This window comes from Mustela nigripes, chromosome 3, assembly GCF_022355385.1.
Source record: "Mustela nigripes isolate SB6536 chromosome 3, MUSNIG.SB6536, whole genome shotgun sequence".
NCBI classification, from domain to species: domain Eukaryota; kingdom Metazoa; phylum Chordata; class Mammalia; order Carnivora; family Mustelidae; genus Mustela; species Mustela nigripes.
Window position 1 is genome coordinate 41,441,761 of NC_081559.1, and position 18,323 is coordinate 41,460,083.

General features: G+C 55.0%; 1 protein-coding gene across 1 annotated transcript in view; it reads left to right on the forward strand.

The window, feature by feature from the left end:
* Positions 1 to 18,323, forward strand: part of SH3BP4 (SH3 domain binding protein 4) — an 83,401-nt gene that overhangs the window by 34,966 nt on the left and 30,112 nt on the right. The window contains exon 2 of the mRNA XM_059393771.1: positions 1,903 to 1,978. The gene's annotated coding sequence lies outside the window, so the exon portion shown is untranslated. The remainder of the gene's footprint in view (positions 1 to 1,902; positions 1,979 to 18,323) is intronic.

Below are 18,323 nucleotides of genomic sequence, written 5' to 3' on the forward strand. Positions count from 1 at the left end.
GGGGGGGGGGGGGGGGGGGGGGGGGGGGGGGGGGGGGGGCCCGCACACAGACCAGAGCAGGGGAGCGAGGCTCCGCAGAGCTGGCATCCGTTCAGAATGCTGCAAGAGATTCCCACGACCCCAGCCAAGATTTGGGGGAGGGGTGGGGAGAAGGAAAGGAGGCACCCCAGTTTTATATAGGCTGGTGTTGTGACAGGAGGGATGACTTAACAATCAGAAAAAAAGAAGTGCTCTACGTCATGTTCTACTCACTGTGGAACAGATCAGCAAGAGAAGAGATGGGACACACAAGCCCCCGCAACCCTCTGCTGAGAAGCCAGGTCTGCTAATACTGTCACCGCCTCCTGTCCCTTTTCAGCATGTTCCCCCCCTTTTTAACACGAGGAGAGCTCTCAAGTGGCATCGATCTTCCGAGTGCCGCAAGTGTCTGGACGAATATTCGAGAGTCCCACGAGTCTTCCTCGGACCCACGGGTAGCGAAGCAGACAAGCACATCCACGGTCAGCGCGCCGGCTGGACCGCAGTATCTTGTTCCCCATGTCTTGAACATCCCGTCCCCAGCCCGGATCTTTCTGTCTCCTTTGGGATCTAAGTCTTTTGTCGTGTTTGAATAAACATTCTTACGTCCTTGAGCGTTGGTTGACTTTGATGGAGCTATTCCCTTTGCCTTTGCGATTTTGGATGTCGCTTGTGCCACGTTCTGTTCCGTCTCGAGATTAACTGTGTCCATGACGCATTTTTCTCTTGGCTTCGAGTTGATTTCTTTTCCTTTGTGCACACCTGGCTGTACATCTAGAGTCCGTTTTATTGTTGAAGCCCCGAAGTGGGGGGTCAGGGGGAGCAGCGTCCTGAAAACTGGCCAGCCGCCCCAGCGCTCTTGCCGTCGCATGGGAGATACCCGTTTGGAAGAGGGTCTGTCTGTCCCTGCCATCTGTTCTCAGGGGAGGGGGCCGGAACGTCGCAGGCCCGGTGACCCTGATTTGGGGAGGGCATCCAGGATGCAGTTTCAGCCTCACGTTTCACCACGTGATTGGGCCGGGAGGCCAGGGGTGGGGGGTAGGGGTGGGGGGGGGGAGTCCGGCATGGTAACTGTCAGTCCCGCGCCATCCTGGGGTAAGGGATCCTTCACAGATGTGGGCTGCGTAGTGTCCCGTTGGTTGAGTGGGGCTGGACGCTACTCCTGAGTGACCGGGAGTCGTGTGTGAGGAGGAAGCCCCGCTGCTGGCGGGGAGACTGGGATGCATCCCTGGGGTTCAGGCATGAGAGGATTCTGTCGAATGGCCAGGCTCTGTAGCAGAAGTGACCGCAGGTGAGGGGAGACACCGCCCTGGGGGAAGATAGCAAAAGAGCCGATAAAAATAGTAAATAAAATAACAAATAAAAAAAAAATAGCAAGTAACAGATTAAAAAATGGCAAATAAAAATAGCCTTGTTGCAGGCTGTGATACAGGTCTGTGTGAGAGGTTTTCTGGGGACGCGTGTGCTTGGGGTCTGCGTCCCTGGAAGGCCAGAGCCAGCCTCTGAGACCCCAGGGGAGGCCCTGCCTCCTGTTCTCAGCAGCAGGGAGCTGGGAGGGGGCAGCATCTCATCCCTGCGCACAGTCTGAGAAGGGAGAGGAGGGGAGGGGAGAGGTGGGGAGGGGAGGGGAGGAGAGGAGAGGAGAGGTGGGAGGGGTCTCCAACGCCCCGTTCCAGGCCAGTCCCTTCCTTCTGCCGGCCTTGCTCCTGCAGCAGTGATGGAAGGTGCATCTGGGGCCACATCGCCGCGCCCACCACTGTCCCCACCTTATCGTGTGAACATGGCTGAGGGCATAGTTCACCCTAGACGTGGAAGAGGGAAAGTGCCATCATGAGGTGTCGCTGACCAAGGCTCTGAATCCCACATTCCCCTTCTGTCTTGCAGCATCTGCCTTCTGTGGATGGGAGGACAGGTCCTGGGACTTGCACTCTGACGTCAGGAAGCGGGTGGCCTGTCGGAGGTAAGCTGTGCAGCCTGGGTGTTGGAAGAGCAGCTGTTCCCACCTGCTGTGTGTGGAGGCCACTGTGTTATGGCCAGGGTGCAGGGACTCCTGCAGGGAGATGGGTGGGCCCCGTATGCCCACACGGCAGTTCCTGAGGGAGGAGTCACTTCCAGAAGCTTCTTGGCCTTTTACAGCTCTGCAGACCTCTCCCTCACGGCTCTGTCTTCACATCCTTGTCAGCTCTCAGTTTCCCCAACCTGGGAAGGTCAGATGGCACCAGGGACTTCCCTTTCTGGTGCCACCCAAGGAACATCTGGCTCTACCAGAAGACAGGCAGCTAGTTCTCTGCCCTGACAGCTATGGGGCAGAGCCGGGGTTGGCCGTCCCTTTCCTGTTTGCACAGAGGAGTTAGTCTTACAACAGAAGAGGTTATGAGCTCCCAAACAGCGGCCACCAGTGATGACGTGCAGATTGAGAGAGCTCTGTGTGGCCGTGGTAATGGCTTGCCTACGCCGGGACTCGGGGCGGGCGTCAGGCCTGGGACCACAGTGGCAGACTGGGCATCCTGCTGCAGCCAGGAAAGAGTGAATGGTGGCCTCATAGCATGTCCCCAAGTATTTTCTTGGCTGTTCTTTTTTTCTTCTTCTTCTTAACTGTTTACTATTAAAGCACAGTTGACATGCAGCGTTATGTTAGTTTCAGGAGTACATCGTGGTGATGGGACAAGTCTGTCCTGGGCTCACTGATCCCAGGGTCACTGTGGTCCCCGTCTCATTTCACCCAGAGGTGGATGTTAGCGGCTCTGGGTTCTTTCTCCCTTGACCAGCGATAGAACAGTCACCGCAGTGGGGCAGCCTTCTGGGGATGAAGAGCCTTCTGTGCCCTTGCCAGGTGAAAGGATCGGGTAGAATTAAATGGATCCTCTGCGTACAGTGGGTGGAAGAGGCAGTTCATGAGGAGCCGCTCACAGGCTGCCTCCTTCCCCCTCACGTTGGAATAACAAAAACCCTTCCAAGTAAAATGGGGAGCTACCCGGATCATTCCAGTTTTTTCCTTAAGTCTTCCGCATCCTTTGTTTGACTTGGGATGGGTGACTGGATTTTGTTCCAAGGCTTTTCTCTCCCCACCCTTTCTATCAGGTCTCATTGTCTTCTAGTATCTGCTTTCCGACAGAAAGAATGTTGGGGGTGCCTGCACGTTACACGCCTGGGGCCTTTTCAGTAGTGATGTGAGGAATTCAGGAGCTTTGTGGTCCCAGGGTCAGTCCTCTCCACACTCTCTCAAGACTTAAAATACTTCTGCCCTTGCCTTATAAGTACAGCTCCTTGCCCTGGAGGCTGTGGTCTGTTTGGGTTGCGGGGAAACCCAGCGAAAGGCATCCAGATTCCTTGCATTCTTTTGGCCTGGCACCATCCGGAATGCCAGGATTTCTGAAATCAGCCAGCAGATACGCAGCTCGGCTCTTTTCTCTAGATAAACTTGACCGACACCAGTGGGTTGTGCAACATACTCGCTATCTGACCCCCAACGTGGTCTCCCCTCTGGGTTTCGATTCAGGGTGTAGCTTGGCGAGTGTGGGCCCACCACCCGGCCAGCCCCGGTGTGCCGAATAAGGCCAGTGGAGGTTCCTGGGTCCTCTGCCCGGGACCCCGCACCTGCTCCAGTAGTAACCTGAGCTGTATTTCTGTGGCTTGCTTTCTCTGGCACTGAACCAGGGTTCTTGGGAGCAGCAAGATGTCTGGGAAGACGAAGCAGGTTGGTTGGATGGGGCCCTCTACCTGGAGGTGACCCAGAATGGTGCCTCTTGTCTCCATCTTGGCATAAAGGGCTCCTGTGAGCCTGGGAGGCTTACTTTTACCTGTTCTGGGGGAGGGGGGTGGTGGAAGACGTGCCATCGGGCTGAGATTTTAGGAGAGTAGACATGTGTCCTAGGTCCTACAGCATTTAGAGAACTCATCGACTGGCCGTGGTCAAAACAAGGCATTGTGATACATGCAGCCAATTTTTGTGGCCCACCCCCCCACACACAACCCAGGAACATAAATGCAGTTTTCTGTGTGCATCTGTAATATTTGAGATCTGATTTATCTCCAGTTCACTGTGAGGTGGAGCTTCCGGGGGTTTCAGTGTGTATGTCCAGAGTTCTGCCTGATTGTGTGATTTTCTGTGTCCTTCCAGCAAGTCTCAGCCTGTTAGCGATCCCCTTGTTACTTCCATCACAAATCGTTCATTAAAACACCTGCTCCGAGGCTGCGGCTCAAGATGGTGGACCAAGTGAGGGAGCAGAAATGAGCCCTACCTTTCTCTTCACTTTAAGACCTGTGTGAATGATTGTGTAACCAGCAGATACCAGAACTTGGCCTCAGCTCCTCAGGGAGCGTGCCAGCCAAGGACAGAGCCCAGTTCCTCCTCCAGGGGAGGCTACAGCTGGTTCCCACAGTTCTGCCAGTGGCTAGGAAGGCTTCAGCCAATTGCCTTCCCGTTTTGTTTGCTCGAGCCCTGGAGGAGGGCCCTATCCTGTCCGTTTTACAGATAAGACGTGAGGCTCATTCCCTAAGCCACCCCTTCCTGGCCCACCCCCCCTTATCTGTTCCTGGTTAGACACACGCCTCATGCAGTCAAGGGTCCCCAGTCCCATGCTGGCCCAATAAAAACAAATGACAAGCCATGAATGTGAGACATCTTGCTAATTTTTAGAGGGGACACCAACTTTTTCTCCTAGAACTGTCCATTTACCTAAAAGTCAAGGATATGATTCAAGAATGAGTTGATCTTAAATGAAGTTACCCTTTAGCCACCTGGACCCCTCTTCTCTCTCTGGGTAGGGCCCACTCTGGCCAGGCACCCTCGGCCTGGACTATGTGGAGAAGCACCAATGGGGTCTTCTTTTCAGGGGCTACTTTTCAGCCCAGGGATCTCCAGACGTTTCTGATGGGCTGGAGTTTTGGGGGGTTTCGAGGTGAAATTCACATAATATCCAGGAAGCATTTTAAAGTGTGCCGTTTCCTGGAATGGAGTGCCTTCTGCTCACGTCGGTGCTTAGCCAAGCCCCAGAAGAATCCCCTGTCCCCGTGAAGTAATTATTCCCATCACCCCTGCCCCCATCCCCTGGCAGCTACTAAGCCATGACCTTTGAGGATGGAGCTAGGCTCCAGTCCGTGTGGTGGGAGATCCTGCTGTCAAAACAGAGCGGCTCAGTCGGACATGGTCGCCCAGGCCTGCTGGGATTGTCCCTGGCCAGATGCCCCCAGGGCACTGCGATCCTGCACCTGCTGAGGCCTGCAAGACACCCCCAGGGGCAAGGTCTGACCTCACATTGTCCCAGAGGGCGGCCCCCCCAGCCAGGCCTTGAATCTGAGATATGGCTCTGCCGAGGTCTCCCCTCAGTGCTACCTCACTCAGTAAAGAGTGCGGTTGAATCTGAGTGAGGTCAGGATCCGGCTCCGTGGAACCCCGGGGAATGTGGACACAGGAGAAAGCCGAGCCTCCCTCCAGGTGCTGAGTGACACTCAGGCGTTCGTAAAAGCCTTGTGTGTTAGCCTCCTCGAGGCCCGCCCTCTTCAGCCTCCTTCGAGAGCGGGAAGTCTTGAGAACAGATGAGAAATGTTTAACATAACTTGGTTTGGAGATAAAGGTGTGAGTGACAACTCCGCCATTGTTTTTTTCAAGAGCCTCCCAATCTCTTGCTGAAACTCGCTCAGATTACAAAGAACTCCCCAGTCTAATCAGAAAACCCCTCATTTCCCTATCTCTCTGGCTTGACTTTTCTCCTTTATTAGTTCAGTACTTAAAGCCCACGGGGCTTTGGGAAGGGCAGAGTGAATGCATTTTATTCTGGGTGAGAAAAGTTGTCTCTGGGAGCATGTTCCTCTTTTCTAAGTGTGGAAGGATTTCAGTTAGGAGTCCGTGAGCATTTTGCATAAATTAATTTCTTTGGAGCTCGGTTTCCTTGTCTGTAAAAATGGGACCAGTGTCTAGAAAGTTCTTAAAGATGAAAAGGAATTAAATATGCCCTCAGACTTGCTCAAGCGGAACAGGAGGGTGACTGGAAGGGTCCAGACCAAGCACTGCGGGCCATGGAGGACCCGGGAAGCAGGATTTGAGGCATGAAGCTGCTTTTCAGGAATTACATGTCCCGTGTGCGCTCCCCCCGCTCCTCCCCACACCTGTGCGCCTGCCTCCTCACCTGGCCCGTGCTGCTCACCCAGCGTGCACCGGGCCCAGGGATGGCCACCTGCCAGTGAGTGCACAGCTCTCCTCAGCGAGACCTGCCTCTGGGCCGCTTTCACATTTCCCGGCTGCCAGCCCTCAGAGCCAGTCCTCAGTGGTTGGGTCGGCAGGCGGGCTGCGGATTGGCTCCCCTGTAGGGGCGTCCATTGGTGATTCCTCAGGGAGAGCGTGCAGGGCCGTGGGGGCATCCCTGAGCCTGGCAGTGACCACTGCTGGTCCTCCTGGCCAGTGAGGAGCTGACCCATGCTCTTCCTCACCTGGGCTTCTATGCAGTTTCCTTTCCTTCCTTCTTCCTGCCCTCTCCTCCCTACCTCCTTCCTTGGGAATGTGGCACCACCTGTCACTTCGGGCAAGTCCAGAACCTTGCCTTTCTCACCTCTCGCCATCGTGGTGGTCCCAGAGGTCAGAGAAGAGATTAATAAGACCCACTGGCCAGAGTGAATGATGTGGGGCCCCTCCTTCCAAGAGGTGAGCATCAGGCCTGCAGGAGGGCTGCGTGGAGGGCCCATCTGGGTCTTCCTGGCACGCTCTGGTCCTGTTTCGTAGACTCCCATCACCATCAGGCAGATAGATGCAGGTCCAGAGTTCCACTTGTGATGCTCCTGGAACCTCTTTTCCACTCTGCCCACAGCGGGGAAAGCTTTGCATTTGGCAGAAGACGAAGCAGAGATTTAAAAAAAGAAAAAACAAAAAAGCCGGTGTCTGTCCTAGCTCAGTGTCTTCCCGAGGTCACAGTGTCTTCCCTTTACAACCTGGCCATCCGCCTTCCCGGCAGGCAGGCAGGGTCCACCCTCTCCGCCCTCCGCCTCTGGTGAGGGTCTGCTCTGCTCAGCACCTGTGCTGTGTGCCATTGCCCTGGTTTACATGTGAATGGGGATCCCCATCCCCACTCCCATCCACCCCTGGGCCGCCCTGGACTCTGCTCAGTAAACACAACTTGATCCTTTTTCCTTTCTTCCTTGTTGTCACCATAAATCCTGTTTATCTTCGCTGTTCCTGTGGGAGCTGGAATGTGCAGCCCCCTCTCTGCCTTCAGCTGTTAGCGAATTTAATGATCATCCATGGATGCTTAGTTGGCCTGTGGTGTCCTCGGGTCGTGCCCATCCTGTTTTGGGCCTTGTTCTGTTGAACATCATTTTTATGACAAGCAGGTCAGGGCACCTGGTGGCTCAGTGGGTTAAGCCTCTGCCTTCAGCCCAGGTCATGATCTTAGGGTCCTGGGATCGAGCCCCACATCGAGCTCTCTGCTCAGCAGGGAGCCTGCTTCCCCCCACCACCCCACCTCTCTCTCTGCCTACTTGTGATCTCTCTCAAATAAATAAAATCTTAAAAAAAAAAAAAAAAAGAAGAAGAAGAAGCAGCAGCAGCAAGCAGGTATTTACCTGGGGTCGGTGGCCTCCTAGCATGGTCCTTCTAGAGGGCCTGCTACAGAACTTCAGGGGCACAGGTGGTTTCTGCAGAGAAAACCTGTCACCCTTACTGCATTTCTGAAAATAATCTGCACCTTCGGAAAAGGCAACAGCTCGACTTGGAAGAAGACCGAAGACAGGCTTGGGGATAAGTGGGAGGTAAGAGGAGCAGGCTAGGGTCCGACAGGGGCACCAAGTGTTTCCTTTAGGCTGGAGTGCTTAGATGAAACCAACATCAAACTGGACAGAAACCAGTTAAATCTTCTTTCCTTCATCTCTTCGTTAATTCTTTTGCTAATTTTGTTAAATCTAGATACTAAATTTGTTGATTTACAGATTGAGGGAGACTTGGCTTGCGGAAATTCTTTGGATTGTAGTTGAACTCAGGCTTTCTCAGAGCTACCCCTGATCATCAAAGGCACTCTGCTGGTGGTTAATGGGAACCTAGCGTCCAGGTCAAGGGCAGCATCCACAGTACTACCAGGCCATCCACGGAGCCTCCCAAGTCCTTGAGACCATACGGTGCTGAGGTCTTAAAGAGGAGTTAATGAATTGGCTTTCAAAGGAGGCTGGTTTTTTGAGTGGCGCACAAGGTCCTGGGGCCCAAGTCAGATTTGGCAAAGAGGAAACCAGGAGGAGAAATGTTAAGTGTGCAGTGTTTGAAAAATTCCCCTGTAGCTTCGTTTCACATATAAATTTTGCACAGCACTTTACAGTTTGCAGAGCTCTCTCCAGATTTGTTCGTGATCTGCTCAGGGGACGGCAGGGCATGCCAGATATTAATTACTAATTTCATCGTACAGGTGAGGGAGCTTCGTGCCTCCGAGAAGCTGGACAGTGATTAGAAGCGAGGCCAGATAGAAGCTTCTGACTTGGCATCATCACACAGGGGTCCCATAGCGGGAGATCTGCAGTCAACTGGTGGAAGGCTAAGCGGGGTTCTAGAATTGGCCATCAGCAGAAGTCGCCCAGCTGTGGCAGAGTCCAGGGGCACCTGGATGGACCTGACATGAGTATTGCTCACCGAATTCCCATCTGGTTTGGATCCCTTGATTTTGGAGGGATTTCATGTAACTTCAGAATCAGGCCTCCGTCTGCCAGGTCCTAAATATTTGTCAGGGGAGCAGGTTTGGGTATAAGCCACGAGAAATTAGTTGCCCACCTGGGGATGCCAAGTCACCATGTTAGTGTTTCAGGGAACCATCATGAGTGGGCGTCAGTGTGACCCTGGATGGGCCTGTGGATGGGTAGCACCCCCACTTTGCTGTCCTCCAGTGAGACTGAGCCAGCGTGACCTAGACAGTCTCTTCTGACCAGGGTCTGGCCCCCAAACACTGGACTCGAGGATGGGCTTCGGTTCTGCAGATGCAGGCCTTAGAGGCCAGGCAACCTGTTCATTGATTTCACGTGAAAAAAGCAAATGCTTTGGTGAGCGCACCCTGGCTGTGCAGAGTGGGCCCTCTCAGGGGGACCCTTTTGCTCCCACTTGACCAGTGGGGCTCTGGAGGGGTGTTGCCTGGACTCCAGACCCGACCGTGTGGGTGGCTGACAGCGATGCAGCCGCACTAACCGACCCTCTGTTGTGCCTCGGTTTGCCCATCTGTAAGATGGGAATGGGAGCTGCAGTTGCCGGCATGTGACGCCTTCCCGGTTCTTGTTGCTGCACATCGTGGGAGTTCTGGTTCCCACGTTATGCAGAAGCGCGTCTGTGGGTGGAGCTAGACCCGCAGGGACGGGGCTCTGCTGCCTGCGGGAAGGTGCTGAGTGCACCCATACCCCTGGCCTTGCTCAGCTTGCTTATGGGAATCTGTTCCTGTTTTTGCTTAGTGAGTGGGAGTTGGGTCCTTAGAGCCCTAAAAAGCACCCAAGTGGTCCCAGCCGGTCCCTGTGCAGGGTCACTGCTGCGGCAGGACACGTGCTCCAGGCTTTTCGTCGGTGCCTGCCTCCTGTCTGCGGCTGCTGCTTCGCCCGCTTTTCCTCTTCCTTTCCTTTCCTGACTGTACGTGCGTTCCTTTTGTCCTTTAGTGGGTTGTTGCGGATTATAACTAAGGTATGTCTCTGTGTATACCAGAGTTTTGCTGAAGTTTTGTTTTCCAGGTGTTTCCTGTGCACACAACATTTTAGCCCCAAGCGGGTATGTTTTAAAGTGTCCCGGGGCGCCTGGGTGGCTCAGTGGGTTAAAGCCTCTGCCTTTGGCTCAGGTCATGATCCCAGGGTCCTGGGATCAAGCCCGCATCGGGCTCTTTGCTCGGCGGGAGCCTGCTTCCTCTCTCTCTTCTCTGCCTGCCTCTCTGCCTACTTGTGATCTCTGTCTGTGAAATAAATAAATAAAATCTAAAAAACAAACCAAAAAAACCCCAAAACAAAACAAAAAGAAAGTGTCCCGATTCCGCAGTATTTAGTAGAATCACAAAGCTGTGCAGCTACCCTGTCTGTCTGGTTCCAAAACATTTGACCCAGTAAGAGACCTGTGAGCCATCACTCGACATCGCCCTGCCTCCGGCTGCCAGCAGCCACTAACCTGCTCTCAGTCGCTCTGGATGTGTCTGTTCTGGAACCATATGGTAATGTGACTTTTTGTGACCATCTTCTGCATTTCCATGATGTTTTCTGGGGCCGTCTATGGTGTGGCATGGGTCAGAGTTTCCTCCTTTTTATTGAGAGGAAGACCATCGTGTGTATGGCTGGACACGTTTTATTGGTCTGTTTCTCCGTTCATGGGCACTGGACCGTTGTTGCCTTTTGGTGATTGCCCATAGCACTAAGACTCATTCTGTTTTGATGTTCTAACTAAAATGCTAAGAGCTATCTTCTCTGGTCTCCCGCCTCTTGGAGAGACCCCTGGCTTTGGATTCCAGCCCCGCACCCGGCTCCCATGCCAGTCCCGAGTATTTACGAAACCTCCAAGACCTAGGACTTGACCTTATTGCCTCTTGATGACAGTCCCCTCATGGTGCTGATCTGAACACACCGTCCCCTTCCTGTCGGGACTCTAGAGTGACAGCTCAGTCTGTCCCCACCTGTGAAACACGAGGGCAAGGCCCAGGAACCTGCCTTTCACAGACCCTGCTACACCCTGCTACAGACCCACCTACAGTGGGTCCCCACTGGAGCCGGCTGCCTTGGGTCCACACTTAACCTATCTCCGCCTTTTGGAGGACCCCTCAGAAGCCACAGATGTTTGCTGAGCCCCCCTGATAAGCAGATTCTGCAGGTTGGACACCCACCTTACTGGCCAAACGTGGTGAGGGCAGGAATGGAGAGGGGGAGCCAGAGCCTGTTGGCTTTCGGAACAATGCGCTGCTGCAGGGTCCCCACGTGCCCGAGCACTTACCTTCCGTTATGCGGCGACACCAGGCCTCCCAAGGTTGTATCACCATGTCCTGGGCAGTGGGGGTGTGACTCCTGGGGGGCAGGGAGCAGGCAGAGCCCCTGCAGCTGTCCAGTTCTCCCCGCTGGCGCCAAGCACTAAGCCCGTCCTGGCCTGGACAGATGGAGGAGACAAGAGAGTGCTGCTGTCCTCTCTATGTTTGGGGAGTGCGCTGGACACCAGCTCTTCCCACCCAGGGTGCAGGTGCAGAAGGAAACAGGACGGCAGGTGGGCTGTGTGGCCTTGGACTTCCCCTCCTTTGTCTCTTCCCGCTTCATGCCCGAACGGTTTTGTTCTCTTCTTCCTTTTTCCTCTCCTTTCCTTCCCTTTTCTTTTTTCCTTTGGAGATGGCTATGCACAGGGAAACCTCAGAAGGGCTACTTGCTGCTTTGGGCCATATCCTATCTAACATTCTCAGGCTTTGGTTAAGAATAGGTCATTCAGAAATCTGCAGAGTAGCATTTTTATGGGAAATAATGCATATTCCCTTTTATGTTTAATGGGTTTTAAGTGTGATACTGAAACATTCCAGAAAGGAACCTGTGGGATGAAGGCAGCCAGTCCTATAGGATGCTCAGGACCAGCTGTCTCTGCCCTCCGGTCTCACCTCACTCTGCTTGGCCCGTGGGGGCCGCCAGCCTGGGTTTCTGCTCCCTGAGGCTTCCAGGATCACCCCTCCATCCTGTGACTGTGCCCCGGGGGGCAGAGAAGGGCAGAGACGGAGAGGTAGTGGAGGAGGGCTCTGGGCAGGTGCCGTGACAGCAGCAAATGGTGTACGTGCCATCACGGCTGAAGGGGAAGGTTTGGGGTACCACGCAACGTCTGTGTGTCCTGGGATGAGCTGGTTCTCCAAATCCGTTCCATCAGCTCCACTCATCGAACCTGCTTTGGAGAATTTAAGTTCGTTGTTAGGCTTTTTTCACCAGGCCTGCCTAGTGATACAGGCTTCCTGGTGTGAATTGACATGGTCTCTGCTTTTCTGGGGCCGGAGTGATCCCATACCCAAGAAATCAAGTGGGGGACCAGACTGCAGGCAGTTGGGGTTGAGGGGTTCTAGGTGAGACGTGGGGAGTGGCTGAAGGCAGGCCAGCAGCAGGGGAAGGAGAGAGAGCTGGCCAAGGAGCCGGTCGAGTCTAGGGCAGTGACCAACAAAGTGTGGCCCTGGAATGGGGAGACCAAACCCTGCGTGCACCCTGGTTTTGTAAAGAAGGTTTTATTGGAACCCACACGTGCCCACCTGTTCAGTGTCTGCGCTGTGTTGGCCGTGGGGGAGCGGAGGTGACAAGTGGCTGTAGACAGAGGCCCACAAAGCCTGGAAGGTCTGTCCCTTTACAGCAATCCTGGCTTGGGGACACGTGACAGTGTCTGGACACATTACCAGGGGTCACAGTTGGGTTTGGGGCTGCTGCCGGCATCTAGCGGGTAGAGGCTGGGAGGCTGCCAGCCGTTGAGCACGAGGTGTAGAACGTCCCCACAGCAAAACCTGCCCAGGCCCCAGATGGCCGGAGCCCGAGGTTGAGGATCAGTGCTTTCCAGAGACAGTCTTCTGTTCCACCCAGAGAACCGCCTGGTTGCGGGGGAGGGGGAATCTAGCATGGGTGATCTCTAGGCGGTGCCCTTTGCCAGGATGGGGATGCAGGGGTGCGGGGCAGGCCCACCTGCGTGCAGGGAGAGGAGGCCAGCGTGTTACCTTCCTGAGTGGCCGTGGGAGGCAGCTGTATGGGAGACATGAGTTTGGGCACCCCATTGCTTGGGGTGGTCTAGCTGTGGCTGGCCTCCTTAAGGAGACTGCCCCAAGCGGCAGAAGGACAGAGACGGACAGTGGGGACACTGGGCACTCTGGGCAGGTGGAGGAGCAGATAAATCTGTAAAGGCAGGTGGGCCTTCATGGGGGCCTCCAGAGACCCCTGGCACCCTCGAAGGCCAGCCCTGAGAGAAAGGTGAAGGTAGTGGGAGACCACCAAGTGGTCAGTCGTTAGAGAGCTGCCCAATGAGACAGACAGACAGACACACACACACACACACACACAGGAAAGCACCCTTAGGACCTGGGTCTCCATGTGGGTTCACTGCCAACCCCAGTGAGAACAGTCTCTGAGCTTCTAGGCGGGAGGGACTTCCAGGCCAGTGGGGCGGGGGGTACGTGGAGGGCTCCCGCAGGGACCCCAGGGCAGGTGGGGGCTGCATGAGGGTTTCCAGTGAAAGGAAGGAGGCCCGTTTGCAGCTCTGTCCGCCAGCACCAGCCAGCGTGGAGCCCTGTCCGGGGCCGGCGATCCTGCAGGAAGGAGGCGGAGTGGCACAGGGCTCTAGGATAGTGGACGGCGCAGCCTCCCAGCTGAAGACAGCGGGGGGCCGGGGAGAAGAGGCCGCCAAGCATCAGCCCGGCGTCTGGGCATGAACCATGACAAAGCCGACCTAGCACAGAGTCCTTCCCGGCGGTGCCCTTTCTGCTCTGGAGTGGTTTCTTTCTTCTCCCGATCCTCTTTCTTAGCCTCTGTATGCAACAGTCACCCTCGGGTACCTTTTATGTTTAGTTGGAAGCAGAAGAAAAGCTTCTCCCAGCTCCTCTTGGCTCTAGATCATCTGCTCCCTGGCCAAGCGCCTCGCCTGTGTCTGTCTGCATCAGAACAGCTGAGAAAAGCAGCCGTGAAAGCCTAGAGGGGGTGTGGACCTGGCTTCCAGAGCCTCTGGTGAATTCTCTCCCCTAAGAAACTATCCAGCCAGGCTGGATAGGTCAATTGAAGTCCATTTTATCTGTGCCTGGTACAGACTTGTAGCACAGGCTGCATGGAGAGACAGAGAATAATTCACAAGAGGTTTGCTAATGTATGCTTTGATTAAAAAGTAAAAGGAAAAAAAGATACAGAGGAAAAAAAAGTAAAAGGAAAGAAATTTTTTAAAAAGAAATAAAGAAAAAATGGGAGCACCCATCTGACCATCCTGTTCGCTGAACCACAACAGCAGGACTTTGGGGATCCTGCTCTGGTCTCCAGGCGCTGGGCTGCTGTGTGCCCAGTGGGACAGCTCATGTTCTTGGAATTGTCTAGAAGTGAGCTGACCTCTCCAGTCCTGGTTCTAGGCTCATGCCGGGCTCGCCCTGTGGGCCCTGCCTCCCAGGAGCTGGAGACTGTGGCCCAGCTGCTTGGTTTCTCCAAACCTCGACTGCACGATGGAGGCAGTAATCGTCAGTCTCAGGAAACGAGTACACGGAAAGCACCTAGAACATGCCTGATGTGCGCAGGTGTATGTGCGGGTGTTCCCCAAACCGTGGGACCAGGACCACCAACTGCATGGCTCAAAACAACAGAAATTCATTGTCCCAGCCTGGAGGACACAGAGCCACATTTCCTCGGGAAGAACCCATCCTTGCCCCTTCTCTTGTCTGGCAGTTTCCCCTCGGTCTTGCAGCTGTGTGTCTGATCTGTCTCTGTCTTCACGTGGCCACCTGCCCTCTGTGTGTGTCTGGGTCTCTGTGTCCTTTCCTTTCTCTCACGGGGACACCTGTGGTTGGATCTAGGGCCCACCCTAATCCAGAATAAACTTATTATTTTTATCACATCTGCAAAGACCCTGTTTCCTGTTGTCAAATTCAAGGACGCTGGGAGTCAGGATTTAATGTGTGTCTTGGGGGACAGACTGTTTAGCTGGCCATGTGGGCGTGGTTATGTGCATTACCTGTAGTAAGACTTCTGTTGTGCCTCACGTCCTCGTCCTCAGCATTTCTAGGAGCCGGCTCTGAGCCGGAAAGCTTGTCTTTGTGCTATGTTCTTGGAGCAGTACCCTGATATGGGGCAGATGCCCTGTACCTACTTGGTTGACTTAAGGAAGATAATGCCCCCCACCCCCCGTTTTCAGAACAGCATTCTGCATTAAACAGATGTCAGGAAGGCTGTGAACGTAAGAAGTCTTGCTTTGGAGAAGCAGCCACATTCCTGAACGGTGAGACTGGAACCGCCCACATGCCTTGCACTGGTTCAGGTATTTGCTGAGTGATGGTTACTGTGTGCAGAGCACTGCAGTGGCCACGGAAGGACACCACTCTTGCTGGCCCAGGACAGCCTGGCTGGATAGGCACACAATTACATAAAGCCACAGGCAAGTGTTTAGGTCCTATTGTAGTAGAGCCCCAGGGTGCCAGGGCTGGTGAGTGTAGATGTGGCACTGACTCTGACGCTTACTGTTTAAGGAGCCTGGACATCCCCTGGCGGCTTCCCAGGGGCCCCAGCATGGGCTCACATGGGACCCCCAGGGATAACTGGCTGTAGGAGACACAAGGACAGTGAGAATGTTCCTTGGCCTCTGCAGACAGGACCCGCGGTGCCCTCTGGATCACAGCACAGCCCAGGGACCGAAGACCGGGCTGGGTGATCGAGTTTGCCGGACAGGTGGTCGTCAGAAGGGCTGTGTTCGCCACTTGGGAGTGGGCTCCGTAAAGTTCCTTTCACGGGAGCCGAGGCAGAAGGCAAAGTTAACCTCTCCAGTGTCACCTTTTAGTGTGTTCTCAAACATGTGTCTTACATAAAGAAAGCTCCAAGATGGGTTTATGCCTCACATCTGAGTGGGGCATGCGAATTTCCTTCACTAGGAAAGTGGGCTCCTGCTCTCACTCGCAGCGAACCTGAGAGCATGAAGCCTGGCCTGATCCTAAACTATATGCAGATTTCCTCTGTCACCTGCCCAGCCTTTTGGACCCGGGTGCCCATGCACTGCTGGGACAGGAGCCAGCCCAAGGGCTCATATGTAACCATGTTCCTCAATGTACAGGGCCCACAAGTGTTCCTCAAATGGCATGTCCATCAGGAACCTCAAAATGTGAACTTGTTGGAAATAGGGTCCTTGTAGAGGTGACCTGTTCGGTTCGGAGGAGGTCGTGCGGGAGTTGGGTGCCCATCCCAGGAGTGGTGTCCTTAGACGTCAGCCGTGTGCAGATGGGGAAAAAGGCTGCCTGGTGGCCGAAGTGGAGGGAGAAGCACCCATAAGCCGAGGAGAGGCCAGGCTGGCCTGTGGCCCCTCTCTCCAGGAGGGAAGCCTGGAACAGTCTTCTCCAGAGCGTGTGAGAGCATGTGGCCCTCTGACACCTTACCTACAAAAGACTGCCCACCTCTAGAACTGGGACCTTTAAAGGCCTCTTTAATGTAGTGATTTGTTCTAGCCTCATCCACCGTGTCCCAGCCTCGCTGAGCCCAGGGGGCTACCAGGAGGCACGGGACAGTGTGGGCTGCGGGGTCCGGGCAGTGGGCTGGTGGGGTTGGAGGTGTGCACACGGTGTGAGCTGTGCTGGCCAGGTGAGCCTCTGCCTGGGTTGCAGACCTGCCTCCTGTTGACCTCAGTGTTGCCTGGGGTTTCCGCAGAGACCTGAAGAGTGTGTCCTGCTTCTAACGATGAATCGCGGTGTGCCGCGGGGTCGTCCTGATACAGTTCTCCCAGCTGTTGACTCTGTTCAGACAGAGTTCACACTGAGTTCACACTCAGGGACGCTTGCCTCGTTCTCTCCCACCCGTGGATGACAGGGCATCTGCACATGGTCGTAACCGCAGCAGGACAGGGTCCCCGGATTCCTGAGGCTGTGCAGGCTGCCCTGCTGGGGCCCACTGGGTCACATACCTCTTAGGACACACATTGATCTCTTCAGGGTCCAAGTGTTAAGACGGAGCTGCCCACTGAGCAGAGCTCCCCTCGCCTGGGCATTCAGGTCTGCCGCCTGTGTGGGAGCCGTCATTTCGGGAGTCCTGTGTGTGTGTCTTGTGCACGGCTGTGGAAGAACTTCACCTCCAAGAGTGTAGTGTTGTGGGTGTGCAAGGCTGGTGTGCAACACCCAGAAAGTGCTACTGCTTCCGGGGCCTTCGTGATGAGGACTAGTGGGGGGTGGTCAGTGACGGCAGAGCTGTTTACAGACCATTGGTTGAAGGGTTTGGCCAGCAGAGGCAGGGAGACAATTTTCCAGGCAAGGGAAACAGCACACCTGCTGAGTGTCAGAGGTTAGACCGAGGCAGGCAGTGGCAGACATGAGGACTGTCACAGTTGAGAGGCCGGGTGGGGGATGGTGGGGATGAAGGGGTTATCTCGGGGGTTGAACTAGGGCAGATTTTTTTCCCAGTAATGAGGCATGTAGCTGGGGGTTCAGAGGGCGTTGGAGAAGGATCGGGTTCTTACAGGTAGAGTTTGCTTGGGCCTGGAGGAGGCCAGGTGGGGGACCCACCGTGGGCAGTTGAGATTAGGGGAATGGGAGCTGGGGTCCACGTGGGGGGACTGCTGGCGATTCTTGGGTGGCCGGGTGCAGGCCCTGTGGCAGTACCCATCCTGTCTGTGCGTCAGGGTCACGTGAGAGTGTGGACACGTCTCTGGCCTGGGACATGCTGCTGTGGGAGCCCTTTGGAGCACAAGCATGTGGGAACACGTGACACCCCCGGCTTCTGGTGGGGAGATGCCAGGGGTGTTGGCAGGCGTCCTACCGTGTGTGGGACAGAGTGCGATCCCGTCCTAGAGTTAATGTGCCGGGACTGGGGACCCCGAGCTCAGGGGGGCTGGCACTGGGCACGTAGGAGCAGGTTTTATCCACTCACCCGGAGGCGGTGGGTGCTATTGTCCCCCTTTTATAGCGAGGAGCTGGAGGCACCGGGAAGCTGAGTGACGTGCCCAGACTGAGCGGCTTTGGGCTCAGGGACACCATGGATTAAAGGGGAGGTCATCCAAGGTGAAAATGTGGTGACTTTGGTTTTGAATAAACGCTGATGTCTCCAAGTGGAAGTGCAGAGAATTTGTGGTTTGTAGAAGACCAGGGACTGGAGGCCCTGGTTCAGAGCTATCTGGGGACACCAGTGCTGTGCCCACTCGTCTTCATTCTCCAGGGAAGACCTTGAGGAATGATAGTCTGAGTACCCACTGTGTGCTCTTCTTGCAGGGTTGGTTTGCTCCTGCAGGTGACAGAGGCTCAGAGAGGTTAGGTAACTTGGCCAAGAGCACACAGCTAGACCTGGCGTATACACTCAGATCGACCCAAGGGCCCTGTGTTTCTTCCTTTGTGCTAGGCCGTTTCTGCAGTTCAGTCCCCACTGTGGTCTGAGGTGAAAGAGGAGGAGGATAGGGTGATCACTTAATAGTTTCCCCAGCATCAGGTGAGGAGACCATGGCCCGTGGCAGAAGACCAAGCCAGGACTCAGCAGGGCTTGCGCGTGGAGGCTGGTGGGCAGGGTGCACACTGCAGTCTTGCTCTGAGAGAGGGCAGGAAGGGACCTGCTTATCTCCCAGGCTGCCGTGAGGGAGGCCTCCAGGGAAAAGGAAGGGCAGATTAGCTCACCAGAACAGCCTTTCCCTGGTCTTTTTCCAGAATTACTTTCTTTGGATGCATCAAAGT